Source organism: Takifugu rubripes, chromosome 22, assembly GCF_901000725.2.
Source record: "Takifugu rubripes chromosome 22, fTakRub1.2, whole genome shotgun sequence".
Taxonomy (NCBI): domain Eukaryota; kingdom Metazoa; phylum Chordata; class Actinopteri; order Tetraodontiformes; family Tetraodontidae; genus Takifugu; species Takifugu rubripes.
The window spans coordinates 6420866-6435601 of record NC_042306.1 but is presented as its reverse complement, the minus strand read 5'-3'; the positions used below and the strand labels follow the sequence as shown (position 1 = coordinate 6435601).

The 14736-nt window shown below is 46.5% G+C and overlaps 1 long non-coding RNA gene across 1 annotated transcript; it reads left to right on the top strand.

Moving 5' to 3' along the window:
* The first annotated feature begins 5511 nt into the window (after positions 1 to 5511).
* On the top strand, positions 5512 to 6346 carry LOC105419015 (uncharacterized). Its single transcript, XR_965963.2, has 4 exons — positions 5512 to 5662; positions 5739 to 5800; positions 5878 to 5902; positions 6081 to 6346. It is a non-coding gene; the product is annotated as an uncharacterized lncRNA (long non-coding RNA).
* Positions 6347 to 14736: the final 8390 nt, after the last annotated feature.

Below are 14736 nucleotides of genomic sequence, written 5' to 3'. Positions count from 1 at the left end.
TCACTAAATTGACGTTTTCGCTTGGAGACAATGTCAGTTTGTGCATGGATGCACTTTTTCCGAAACAGGATTGATTGCATCAGGATCATCTGAAAAACTAATGTTGCAATCACATTTTGACAGTTTGGGCATGGAGGCACTTTTTAAAGTGAATGCAAAGGATCATTTGAAAACTAATGTTGCAATCACATTTTGACAGTTTTGAGGTTTGCGCGTCCAGGAAACGTCAGTCTCAGCATGAATGCACTTTATTTCCAAAAGAGAAGTGATCTCATCAGGATCAAATGAAAAACTAATGTTGTAATCGCATTTGGACATTTTGGGCATGGCGGAACTTTTTTAAAGTGAATGCAACATGATCATATGAAAATTAATCTTGCAATCACATTTGGACTTAATTAACGTTTTCTCGTCGAGTAAACATCAGTTTGGGCATGGATGCACTTTAATTGATATCAGCTAACTGCCATAGACTGTCAAAGGCTTGATGCCTCCTGGGGCGGCCACTAGAGGGAACTGTTTCCCTGGTTTAAGACCCCCCCCCCCTTCCTTTCCGACACGCGATCACGCGGGAAATTTAAGCTGCTTGCCTCCTCTGACTCCTCCTCAGCTGTCCCTGTTGTACTCTGACTGCTTAATGTTATCTCCTCCATTTTTTTTGTCTTTTTTTGCATCTGCTCAATTTTCTACAACAACTGGGCACCAACAGAGGGCACCTCAGTTAACATATCTTTCTGCCTTCTCAGAAAATTAATATCCTCTGAAATCATACCTATTGGTACAACAGAATTGTACAAAGACTGTTGGAGGAAGGGAGATTTTCCACAAGAAGGCAGTGGTGCCCGCACTGCTCCTCTTGGCTGTCCCATTCCTGCTTCCGCCTCCATCTGAAAATCAATCGTGCCTTCTGCTCAACACCCCCTTCCCCGCTCCTGTCCTCAGACTTCCCTATTTCATGCTCTTTCTGCTCCTTCAACTTATTGACTGCATACACTATCTCACACACACACACACACACACACACACACACACACACACACACACACACACACACACACACACACACACACATAATGCAACACTTGTGGGCTTCCATTTTGGTTACCTTAATTGGCCATATTCTAGCTTTTGGGGAGTGTTTCACACCAAGAACACTACTATATATGGTTATCTGGAGGTCATAACTTCTCTCCTAGGTGACGTCTTGGGCCCTCTTGTTCTGCCCCCCTACATTCCAGTCTCCTACTAATTTACGTTCTGCTCTGCTCGACCTACTAGCTTGTGGAATATATTGGTCATATTAATTATACTGATGGTACTGAGTATATGAATCATATCAAAAGATACATGTCAAAAGATAGAAATAAAGGGAATAAACAATACACAATCAATATATCACACCATGATAAAATTGTAATTGCAAGCAGAAAAGGAAATGTGTAAAACATAGCAAAGTTGTATGGATTGAGACTGGATGATGCATGATGATGCATTTGTTCTATTTTTATTATTTATATTTTAGAAATCTTTAAAAGCAAACAAATGCATTAATAAGAAATTAAAGGGGTCAAAGCAAAACTTAAAATAAGCTTTTTCTGACATTGTGTCAGTGTTTTCCTCTCCCATTTAGGCCAGTGGAGAGGAAATGAGACAACAAAAAATGCAATGAAAGCAGCAAATAAATATGCAAGGGACAAGCTGAAGGGCCTATAGCAAAGAAAGAAGGAAAGAGTTTCTAAGGGTGAGGTGAGTTCACCAATAGTATAAGCCAAAAGCATTTACTAATCCTGACATACACACACATGCATGTTCACACTCTCTGAAGTGACATGTGAGTGAGGAGCTGATGGTGAATCCGTAGGGAAACTTCCATTCTTCTCTTGTGGGTGATTGTGTGGATGATGATTGTATGTATGAGTTATTTTCCTTTTGTTTTTTGGTTGTAAAAGGGGTTGTGGATTAGGTTTTGTGCGTATGTGTGGGGTTTCCCCCACTGCGGGGTGGCCCTTGGTGGGGCTAATAAATAACTTCAAGTCCAAAAAGTCAGCTTTGGCCGACCTGTTGGATGGCTCAGCACAGGGTGCTCTGGTCCAGATTCATGATTGCCTCCCAGATGGATGCTCCCTCCCGTTTCTTCCTTAGATAAGAGAACAACGGACAAAGGAACATCAGTCACTCCTTACCTACGAGTGGCTGCTCCGAAATCTCAGACTCTGCTGGGTTCTATTAGAACCTTTATAGGAGTGAGTGGTTAAGTAATCCAGATGTGCAAGACAGCTTCTCCAGGGGTCATCCGTCATTCACCCTGACCAGGCCTACTGTGTGCCCAACAGGTTTATCAGTGATATTAGGGGTATTTTGATCCTCTCCAGTTCCTTGGCCACACAGACTGCTATTTCCATATACCAAGCTTATGACCGGGTTGCACACCAGTACCTGTGGCAGACCTTAGCTGGCTCTGGGTTCAACTGTGGCTTTATAGCCGTAGTCCAAGCACACTATAGTGGCATTGCAAGTATTCTAAAAACTAATGGTGGGTTGAGCACTCTGATCCAGAGAGGGGTGAGGCAGGGTTGCTCTCTCTCTGGAATGATATACACAAAATGATTCCTGGCAACATCGTGACTACCCTTCAGGAGCTATCTGTTAGTGTTTCTGGACTTCTCCATCAAGCAGTCCCAGTCTCACCTTCTGTTGCAGCCTCGACATTGTAGACAATGTATGTGCTTAAGCTTGAAACTGGTATGATGAACATGCCTATCAGTGAGAAAGCACCTCATACAAGGTGAAGGACAGGATGTTATAGACTATATTATCTACCCAACATCTGTCGCCTGTGGAGGGTCAGCTCTGAGAAACAATTCCATATTAGGTAGAATGCTGCGACTGTGAAACTGGCAGTGCGGAAACTCACAGGTGAAATGCGTAGCGTGCTTGTGGGTCATAGCCCTCAGCTGAGAAATAAAGGTCTTAAATCTGTGATTTCACTTCCGAGTTTTATTTGCCACACCGCAACACCTTAGGACTTTTCAACAGCATCAATAGTAGACTCTATTCCACTGCTCTGGAACCTCAGGTGCCCATCCCAGCTTGATACTCGGGTGAGGTAGTAGTGCATCAGCTTGTTGCTAAAGTGTTTGTTAGTGATCGATTTCCAACCTCACCTATCCTTCTGTTAAGGCAAAAATAGCATTCATTGTTGATTTATAGTCAGGCAGAGTGATAAGGAAATTCTCCAGCTTCCAGTACGATGTTGAGTTTATCATATCGACAACAAGTACTTCGTTGCTTAATAAGATTGTTAATGTCAAAAGGTTCAGTTACTAGGAAACATGCAATGGTGAGCAGGAGCTTGGAGCCTGTGAATACATCTTTAAATGGTCACTGCATGTTTGGCAACCAAACAGGAATAATTCACCAATCAGTATATATAGCCTGTCTGAACTTGAAGGGGGGGGGGGGGGGCTATTCTGATGTACACCTGTACTGGAGTTTTGTTGTCTCCATATTGTGCAATATAAACTTACTTTCCAATCAGTGTTTTGTGGCTTTTCATTTAAAAATGTATCTAGATTACTTTTTGGACAAAATCTTTCCCGACAAGAGCTGCACAGTCAGCCACAGCTGTGATGGAAAAAAGGACCCCAGTCTCCTCTAATTTTTGAGTCTCTAACTGCTGACCATCAATGGGTTTTCCATCATCTGGTTCAGGGCAACGAGTCAGAAACCCAGCTCTTAACACTACCAGGAATCAGCATCAGTTGCTGACTATGCCATCTACTTTCGGACATCCATGGCTAAAAGCAGCTGGAATGACTCGCAATCCAGGGGGGCTTTTGTAAAGGGATTAAGTGAGGAGCTGAGTTAATGGTAAAGACGAGTTAATGGTTTGAGATGAGATGGCGGACCTTGAAGCCCTGGTCTTGCTTGCCAGCTGCCTTGATAATCATCTTAGGAAAAGGCGGAGGGTGAGGTCTTTTAGGTTTCTTCCTCGCATCTGCTCTGTTGCCTTGACCATTGTCACCAGCTGTCTACAAGTGGAATTAACCAGCCCCGCCCCCTTCTTCCCCTGCCTCGGAGGAACCAATGCAGCAGGGCAGAGCCTGTTTTAACCCTGTCCAAGAGGAGGCTCACTACGCAGGCCTGTCTGTACTGTGAATTTGGCCATTTATTCGAGTCCTGTCCAGTATCTCTCCAGCGCATGGAGGAGTGTTGGTGAGTGGTGTCTCTTCCTGCTCTGTGATCACTTGTCTGACTCTATGACATGCTCCTCTATTTCCAAAATTCTCTTCCCCTGAGCTTCTTGGTCGACTTCAACTTTTTGAGCAGGATGTCATAAAGCAGGCCAACATTCCGAACACATTGCTGCCAGAACTCTAAGACTATTCTGGACCTGGACAGAAGACCTCTAACCTAGCTAACTCATTAAACTGCACTCACCCTAATCTCTGTAAACTCACTGCAATCAGATCCAACTCTTCATTTTCCCCTCATCCTCCTATCCCACTGTACTTGGGCCATCACTGAACCCCGGGAACTTGCTCATGATCTGAGCGATTGTTCAGGAAGCAGCATACTCTCTCCCTGCTTCTTTGATTGCTGCATTGATCTGCACCCAGCACCTCCGCTGCCTTCCGTAAGTGGGCATTCTACATCAATATCTTCCAAATAGCTACTGATGAATTTCTTTGGCCACAATTGCAAGCAATTCTTTGTCAATTTGCACATAGCGTTTGAGTCTATAAACACCCTGGAGTCATTTCATACTGACTGTCCGTCTCAACCCTCAGAGTAACAACAGATAAGATACGTGGTTTTATGACATATTTGAGTACTGCTTGAATAAACACTTTGCTGCTCTTACTCCCAGTGTGATGGGTGCAATTGGGACCCAAAAGTAGCACTCTGGAAAGCTGGGACCGTTGGTAAGGACCTTTATTAGTACACAGGCAAACAGTTTGTTCTTCAGGCTCGGGGCCCACACAAAGTCTATGGGTTTCAGGCTCGGGGATTTGGTTGAGCTGAGCCAGAATGCGGAACCAAGGGGGGAGGACATGAACCCTCGGAACCATACAGTTCCGTTTACAGCAGGCAGGAGTGACAGAGAGGGGCTTACAGGACATGAGGCCAACGATGCAGCAGAGCAGACTGAGGATCAGCAGTAGCAAAGTCAGGACCAGGTGAGCAGACAGGAACCAGAAACGCTGAAGCAGAAGTCATGGTCAGGGACGGAAGGCTGATGAGTTTACCAGGAGACAGGCGGTGCAGGCAGGTCAGAGGCAAACAGGTTCAGCAACAGGAGGTCAGGCAGGTAAGAAGTGCTGGAGAGTCTTGCATGGAAATGCTGAAGAACAATCTGGCAAGGAGTGAAAGTGCAGGGGAGGCTTTTAAGAAGGGCTGATTGGGAATACGCTGCAGCTGTGCTTGCAGGTGAGTGGCGTTGAGCTGATGGGGTGGGAGTGGCTGGCAGGTAGAGTGGAGCAGAGGCAAGGAGAGTGGAAAATTACTGAGGCAGAGGGACAGGAGGGAACGGAGCTGTGACACCCAGTACCAGTCCTTCCAACTTCCTCAGAGGGGTACTTTGATCTGAAAGGTTTGGGATTAATTAATTTATCCTCTGGCACAGGCATGTTTTCTCTGACTCAACCACTTTTAATATCAGGTTTGAATTTTTTCTCAATGAGCACATGTCCATTGTATCTTATTTCTGCCATAATTTTACACTTACTTTTGTTAAGTTTCAGATGCACCTTTGGAGTTCTGGTGCAGCCAAAATCTTCAACAGAAGCCTTTTAAATCTGTATGTTTAAAATCGTAAAATGTGTTGAAAGTACACAAATGAGATTTCTTCATTCAGTTTGTCAAAATCCATTTCAGCTACAACTTCTGTTTTGCAGAGAAGGTAATGTTCTCTTTTGATGGCTTAGTTAAATTTTTCTGTTCTCAATTCCATTTTAAGTGCATGCAGTCTTTTGTCAAGTCCAATTTTTTCACATGGCTCTCCTGCTAGAAATTTATCATTTCAAATTTCAGATAAAACTTTTCTTCATACTGACATATCAACATGATTCTGCCTTTAGCTGGAATGTGATGGTCTGCAATCAACAAGCTGATGAAAAGGCTACAGAGAGGCAAAAAAACTAGACAAATGTGTTACTGACATCATCACTGACTGAGAGAAGGGGAGGAGAGGAAACCCTGAACCAGCAGAGTGACACAAATCTGTCAGATGATCATGTTTAGGCCAATAGCAGTGTTACTAGATGTAGATGACTTTGACCCTTTTTAAATGTAATAATGTATGTCACTATAATAATGACTGTAATTACCAAAATACGCTAGATTTCCTTCTGGGTTTAAGGATGTCGAAGGTTTCATGTGCTCCACTTTCTGTCTTGCTTCTGTTTAAATCCATATGTTTTGATACACAGTGGTCAGGGGAGCAACATCTGGTAAACAACTGTTATTTTTTTCTCCAGTTTGCAAGTCAACACAGCAATAAAATGGTAGGGTCAGAGCCTATTGCTGACACCAAGTAGCACACTTTCTACACAAATACACTACATCTATTTAAATACAATGACATCTGTACTGATACCAATAATCCCATCCCATATTTTTGAAAATTAATCTTGGGCGATTTTTATTATAATAAAAAAATAAAAATAAAATACAGTTCTGACTGCTGCTGACTCTGCCTGTCGGGGAAGAGATCATCATTGACCAATGAGACTCCGTTATGTCACTTTTGGTGTGAACATAAAAACCCTCTACCAAAAGGAAGCTTCAGGGCCAAGGCTTTATATTCTGGACCAAGAAAAAGGAGTAGAATAACATTTGTTAAAAGTTCTGATTTATATTACTACAATTAATTTGCTCTCAATATTCTACAGTTAAGGTTACTGTCAAAATCACACCAGCAATTAAATGGTTACTTTCTTGAAAAAAATGTTATCCAATTAGACACCTCTTTCAAAGCTCTGTTAGCTGGCTCATTAAATGGTTATAATTTCATGAATTTCAAAGCTATGCATATTAGTCTTTTTGTGACGGGTATGGTACGGACCCAAGTGCAGTACAAAACAGGCAATGAACTGATGATCAGTTAACATGTTTATTAACTGCAATCTGGCAAACAAAGAACAGTTCGAGGGCAGGGCAGTGGACTTGGTCGAGGCAGGCAAAAAGTCAGTAACCGGGAGGCAGGCAGAATCAGGCAAACAATCCAGAGGGAGACTGGCTGAGCTCGTGGTCAAAACGGAAGACAGAGTTAATTTACCAGGGGTCAGGCAGAACAGGCAGGTCGTACACAGGCAGGGTCGATACCGGGAAGACAGGCAGGTAAACGCTGGAAAGTCATGCATAGCAGAGAACAATCTGGCACTGAGTGAGTGTGAGGCTGGAGAATATATACTGGTAGGTGAGCTGATTGATGAGTGAGGGCAGGTGTGTGATCAGTGACTGAGAGCAGATGTGGTGATCAGAGGGTGTGGTGTGAGCAGGGCAGTGGAAAGGTACTGAGTCCATGGGCTGGAGCAGAGTGTGACAGAACCCCCCCCTCAAGGGATGGCTCCCGACGTCCGCAAAAAGTCCCATGAGCCAGGGTGGAAGGAGGGGGAAACTGGAAGGCGGGTTAGAATTCCTGAGAGGAGGACAAGGTCACCTGCAGATCTCCCGTCTGCGACCGGGAATCCTCCTCTGGCTCAGGAGCTGGAGCTGCAGTAGGGCCGACAGCACGCACCCCTCGACGAGGAACGCCCCCGACCATGCTGTGAGAGGGCTGATCTGGATGCTGCCGATGAAAGTCCCGGAGGAGCTGTCGGTCCAAAATGTGACTAGCAGGAACCAAAGATCTTTCTTCTGGGCCATAACCCTCCCAGTCAACGAGATACTGAAGGCCTCTGTCACGAACACGGGAGCGGATGATGCGGCGCACAGCATAGGTGAGTCCCCCATCGATGAAGCGAGGAGGAGGCGGTGGAGGAGCAGCAGTCACCAGAGGGCTCTCTCGGACATGCTTGACCTTGGACACATGGAAGGTTGGGTGAACCCTCATGGACCGGGGAAGCTTGAGCCTGACTGCCACAGGATTGATGACTCTTTCGATGGGGAACGGTCCAATGGGAGCCAGCTTGTTGGACTCCACCCGCAGTGGAAGGTCCCGGGTGGAGAGCCAGACCTTCTGGCCCACCTGATATTCTGGAGCTTGGGAACAACGACGGTTGGCAGCAGAGGAGTAGTGGCCAGCAGTCTTCAGGAGGGAGGCTCTAGCTCGGGCCCAGGTCCGATGACAGCGATGGAGGAAGGCTTGAACTGAAGGGCAAGAGGCCTCCTTCTCCAGGGCTGGGAAGAGGGGTGGCTGATACCCATAGGCACACTGGAAAGGAGACAGGCCTGTGGCAGAGCTTGTCAAAGTGTTGTGAGCATATTCCACCCACAACAGCTGCTGGGACCAGGACGATGGGTTCTGGGACACAGTACACCGAAGGGCTGTTTCCATCTGTTGGTTCACCCTTTCAGTCTGGCCATTGGATTGAGGATGGAACCCTGATGACAGACTCGGCGTGGCTCCCAGCAATCTGCAGAACTCCTGCCAGAACACGGAAGAGAACTGGGGTCCCCTGTCTGAGACCACATCCACAGGAATTCCATGGAGACGGAAGACATGGTCGAGGAGTAGTTGGGCAGTCTCTTTAGCTGATGGGAGCTTGGGTAAGGGGACGAAGTGAGCCATCTTGGAGAAGCGATCCACGATTGTAAGTATGGCCGTCTTCCCCTCAGATGGTGGCAGACCAGTGACAAAGTCTATAGAAATGTGTGACCAGGGATGATGCGGCACAGGAAGTGGCTGTAGAAGACTGGACGGGGCCTGACGAGAAGACTTGTTCTGGTTGCAGGTAGGGCAGGCATTGACATATTCCCGGGTGTCCTCCTCTAACGAGGGCCACCAGAAGCGTTGCTGGAGGACGTCACAGGTTCTCTGGATCCCCGGATGACAGGAAACCCTAGAGGCATGAGCCCACTGGAGCACTTCTGACCTTAGGGTTGCAGGCACATGCAGGCGATCTGGGGGGCAAGCACTGGGACCAGCCTCCCCCTCTGCAGAGGTTCTCACCCTCTCCTCGATCTCCCACGTCAGGGATGCGACAACACAAGGAGACGGTAGAATGGTGTCTGCAGAGAAGGCTTCATCCCCCTCTCTCTGAAACTGGCGTGACAATGCATCTGGTTTGACATTGCAGGAGCCGGGTCTGTAGGAGAGGGAGAAATCAAACCTGGTGAAGAAGAGGGCCCATCGTGCCTGTCGGGAGTTGAGTCTCTTAGCAGTCCGGATGTAGTCCAGGTTCTTGTGGTCTGTCCAAACTAAGAAGGGCTGCTTAGTCCCTTCAAGCCAGTGTCGCCACTCCTCTAGGGCCAGCTTGACAGCCAGAAGCTCCCGATTGCCAATGTCATAATTTCTCTTGGCCGGTGAAAGACGCCGAGAGAAGAAGGCACATGGATGGAGTTTCTGGTCACGTGCTGCTCGCTGAGACAGGACTGCACCCACTCCAACATCGGAAGCATCCACCTCCACAACGAACTGTCATTCAATCTCCGGGACCTGGAGGATGGGTGCTGAGCTGAACCGGTTCTTCAGGGTCTGGAAAGCAGAGTCTGCAGCGTGGGACCAGCGGAAGGGACTCTTGGGGGAGGTCAACATGGTGAGGGGAGCAGCAATGGAGCTATAGTTCCGGATGAAGCGTCGATAAAAGTTTGCAAAACCCAGGAAACGCTGCAGTTGCTTACGGGTCTCCGGAACTGGCCAGGACTTTACCGCCTCCACCTTAGCCGGATCCATCTCCAGGCGTCCCTCGGCCACAATGTAGCCAAAAAAGGCCACCGACTGGGTGTGGAACTCGCATTTCTCAACCTTGACGAACAGCGAATTCTCCAGGAGATGCTGCAACACCGTCCTGACATGGTGAACGTGATCCTCAAGGCAGGTGGAGAAGACAAGAATGTCGTCCAAGTAGACAAACACATATTTGTTGATCATGTCCCAAAGGACATCATTCACCAAGGCTTGGAAGACCGCGGGGGCATTGGTGAGACCGAATGGCATCACCAAATATTCATAATGTCCAGTGGGGGTGTTGAAGGCCGTCTTCCACTCGTCCCCCTCCCTGATGCGTACGTGGTGGTAGGCATTACGAAGGTCAAGCTTGGTGAAGACCTTGGCCCCTTGAAGTAGCTCATAGGCAGAGGAAATGAGTGGTAGGGGGTACCGGTTCTTGATAGTGATGTCGTTGAGACCCCGGTAATCGATGCAAGGGCGCAGGGTCTTCTTGTCCACTGTGAGAAGAATTATTGTTGTTATTACTATTATCGTTTCAATGCTATAGTAAGTATAGTAAGTATAGTAAGTAGATTTAGAATGTTTAATCAAAAGGAATGTATGAGTGTTTGACTCAAGTATTGTAGCTGTTATGTTCCCAGCACTGGGAGGTATCATGTTCAAGGACACGAGGAAGTCGTAGAGATAGGAGGAGAAGGAATCATGAAGTTGTTTTGATACCAATGTTGTGTGAACCAAATAAAAGAGGAGAGCGAGCAGCAGACTGACGGAGTTGAGAGAGGAAGCTTGAACTGCTCGTCAGCTCTCCCTTGCAAGGCCACCTGTTGTCTGTGTGGTTGATCTGAGTCTAGTAAACGAACAGCGCGGGTGACCAAACATCACCCTCACAAAAATTGGTCCTTCGAGCCGGATCCCAAGACCTGGAGAGGAGCGCCGTGGGACGACCGAACGCCGAAGTCTGTGCACAGCCGGAGTCAAAAGGACGTCCGAAGTGAAAGACCTTTCATCACGAGTTGACGGAAGGCCGGTCTTCGTCCCTCCCAGGGCGACCATCTCCAGTGACGGGAGGAAGGCACTAAAACAACTCAGAGAGAAACCATAGCGACAACGGAGTGAGTATAAGACACAAAAAGCGCTACACAGAAAATACCGCGGTATTGCCTGCCTGGTCATCGGGAGAGAAGCAGAGGCAAGATACACCCGCCTCCTCGGAGGTAGAAGCCTGGTGTATACTCTCCTGATCGAGAACGATTGACTATAAGGCCACGGCAGGGGGGCTGAACTAGATATCCTGTATGGATTGAGGGTTGTTCAGTCGGGAGATCAGGCGTCTCCATTCAAATACATAAAAACTGATGAAATAAAGTGCAAACATGGGCAACCAACATTCCACAAAAGGTGCTGAATTCAAAAACCCAGCATCATGTAAACACATGGAAGACAAATATCCAGGTTCATGCTCATATGTTCAGCTGTGGATGACTAAGTTCGATTGGGATGGTAACTTAGACAGGCCAGGCAATATTATAAAATTAAAAGAAGTTACCATATTAACGGTACTGAAACCCAGCAAGTCCTCATGTGCGTTAATGGCAAGAAATGGGGCACTGTTAGAGGAGATTGGGTCCCAGTGGATCCAGCCACTCAACAACCATGGCAGCCTGGCAGCCAAGAACTAAATGACAGACTTGACAGACTGTACGAGCGCATGCGAACTACTTTTACCAGACGAGCTGACTACAGCGCCATTACGGCCACAAGACAAAAGACTGACGAAAGTTTTGAAGACTATAGCATGAGAATGAAAGATGTGTTCCGAAAAAATAGTGGAATTCCGTATGCGGAAGAACCAGAAGGTCCCTACCAACAGCAGTTAAAGCAAGCTATACATGGGGGATCAAAATCAGAGATAAAATCATGGGTAGAGAGACAATTAGTTGATTTCGGAACTAGTAACCTAAACCGCTATGAACAACATGCTATGCATGCTGAAAGACAATGCCAAAAAAGTAAGAACCAATCAACAGGCATGTTTTTCAATGCCAATCCTCTCCCAAGCCGAGGCCGCGGACGTGGGCGAGGCCGAGGCGGAAGGGGAGGAGGAGGCAATTCCCGTGAAAATGATCGGTGTCATTATTGTAAAAATTATGGACACTGGGAACGTGATTGCAAAAAAAACCAACGTGACCAGGGATACAATAGAGGACAGCAGCAAGGTTCTAATCCACCTCAGCTATGACTAGAACCGGAAAAAGATGTCACAAAAATTAAAACAAATCAGGGCACAAAATTTGACCAATTTGAAAAAGATGACTTAGAAGATGTTTTAGACTTAGAAACCATCTTCCTGTTTGCTGAAGGCAAACCAGAAGTACAACTGACCGTGTTAGGTAATTCTTTAACATTCTTAGTAGACACGGGTGCAGGTAAATCAATAATTAGAGATCCAATAGCCCTGACACCAACTTCTACACAGATTTTTGTGAGATCAGCAAATGGTCTCATAACTAAAGAAAGAATGTCAGTTCCTGTAGATGTTTGTGACCCTGTAAGTGGAATCACACTTAAAGCCCCTTTCGTGATCTCCACCACATGTCCCGTAAATCTGTTAGGAAGAGATCTTATCTCTCAGCTTTAGTTGATGATTCGTACCACAGCCGAAGGAGTGTGGTCTGTAGATAGAATGGTTAATCTGTGGGTAAGAGAAGGAGAGATGTGCAGTAAATTTTGGTCACTTGACATTCCTGAAAAGCAGCCCCCTCCATTTTCTGACCCAATCACTATGATATATGGTAAAGCTCTGTCATACTTACAGCCTGAAGCCCAGCTCCACAATCAAGCTGACCTGCATGTAACCATGCACGTGGAGCGCACTGGTGGATTCTGTAAATCAGACTCACACAGCACATCAAGATATGCAGAGCAGTTTACTAAACTTAAAGATCCACAAATGATCTCTCATCTATATGTGTGTGGTCAGACAGCTGTCTGCACGGCAGGAAGCCTTTCCGCCGAAGCAGCAGCACTATTCAAAGTGTCAGGTTCTGTACCACATGTTTCTATTGCTAAACCGCTTAAGAAAAGATGGCAAGACTTGGGATGCGACGTAAAACACTGGAGCAGCCTGCCCTATAGGCCTCAGGGTGAGGTTGATTTTAATGATCAGTTCCAGGTGTGGCGTATTCCCCTTAAAACATGGTTGCTGACACATCCAGCAACGCACCTCACAGACCAGAGTTCATGAGAAGAAAACATCTTCCTCACGCAGGAGGAAGAGGAGACGCTGAAAGAGCTTCCCCCTGAATTACGGTCAGAAGGATGGAAGGATGCAGATGTAGGTCTTATAAAGGGAGCAGAACCTGTAAAAATAATCCCTAAATCAGATTATAGACCATTTCAGAGACAATATCCCCTTAAGACTGATGCACAGGAGGGTATTGTTCCGATATTTAACTCACTGCTTAAAGCAGGAGTCATCAGAGAGTGTCCTGAGTCCCCTGTAAATACACCCCTATTTCCAGTAAGGAAGTCACCACCATCTACCGGCTGGCGGATGGTGCAGGACCTGCAAGCTGTAAACGCTGCAGTGGTCCCTAGGTCTCCCTTAGTCGCAGATCCATACACTCTGCTGAATGACTTAAACCCTGAACATCAGTGGTACACGGTGATCGATGTATCCAATGCATTTTTCTCTGTACCAGTACATCCAGACAGCCAGTTTTGGTTTGCGTTTACGTTTCAAGGACAGAGGTACACCTGGACAAGGTTACCTCAGGGCTACTGTGAGAGTCCCACAATCTTTTCTCAGGTAATGATGTCATCGTTAGCTAAGTTTAAACCTCCGTGTGGAAGTCAAATCCTCGTCTACGTGGATGACATCCTCATGGCGTCAAAAACAGAGGCAGATTGTTGGTCAGACACGCTAGCATTGCTACACTGGCTAGCCGCTCAAGGCCATAGATTAAGCAAAAGTAAACTGCAGCTGGTGAAGCAGAAAGTGATTTATCTGGGCCATGTTTTGACACATAATGGCAAAGCTATTCTCGAGTCGAGGAAAACAGCAGTGCTTGAAGCCCCAAAACCAAAAACAAAGAAGCAGATGATGTCATTCTTAGGACTTGTGAATTTTTGCAGATCATGGATCTTAGATTATGCGAAAATAACTGCCCCTTTACAAGCATTGATGTATGATAATCCCTTAGCAATGACTGATGTGTTAACTTGGACCCCTGAAGCTGAAGAAGCATTTACACACACAAAACAGGCCCTTGTAGGTGCTGGAGTGTTAAAGCTGCCAGACTATCAGAAGCCTTTTGAGCAGGTCGTAGATTGCAAAAGTAATTTTATGACTTCAGTTTTGTTGCAAAAACACGGAGATAAGAGGCAGCCAGTGGCCTATTACTCCCACAAGCTAGATTCCGTAGCTTGTGCACTCCCACCATGCGTTAAAGCAGTGGTGGCAGCATCTGAGGCAGTAAAAGCCTCCGCAGGAGTGGTGCTATATCATGAGCTAACTTTGCTAGTTCCACATGCAGTGTCAATACTGCTGCTACAAAGTAAGATAGCATTCCTGTCGCCCGCACGTCATCTTTCCTGCATGGCAGTGTTGCTGTCTCAGCCGAATCTGACGATTCGTCGCTGCACGACCTTAAACCCAGCAACGCTGCTACCCACCGCAGAAGAGGGACACCAGCACAACTGCCTGGATGAGGTCTCCATTACGGTCCTGCCGCGACCAGATCTCAGTGATGTCGCGTTGACTACAGGACAGACACTATTTGTGGATGGATCATCGAGAAAGGATGACTGTGGACGCACTAGAACTGCCTATGCAGTAGTTACAGCAACTGAGGTGGTGGAGGCGAAATCACTTCCCTCCTCCTATTCTGCTCAAGCTGCAG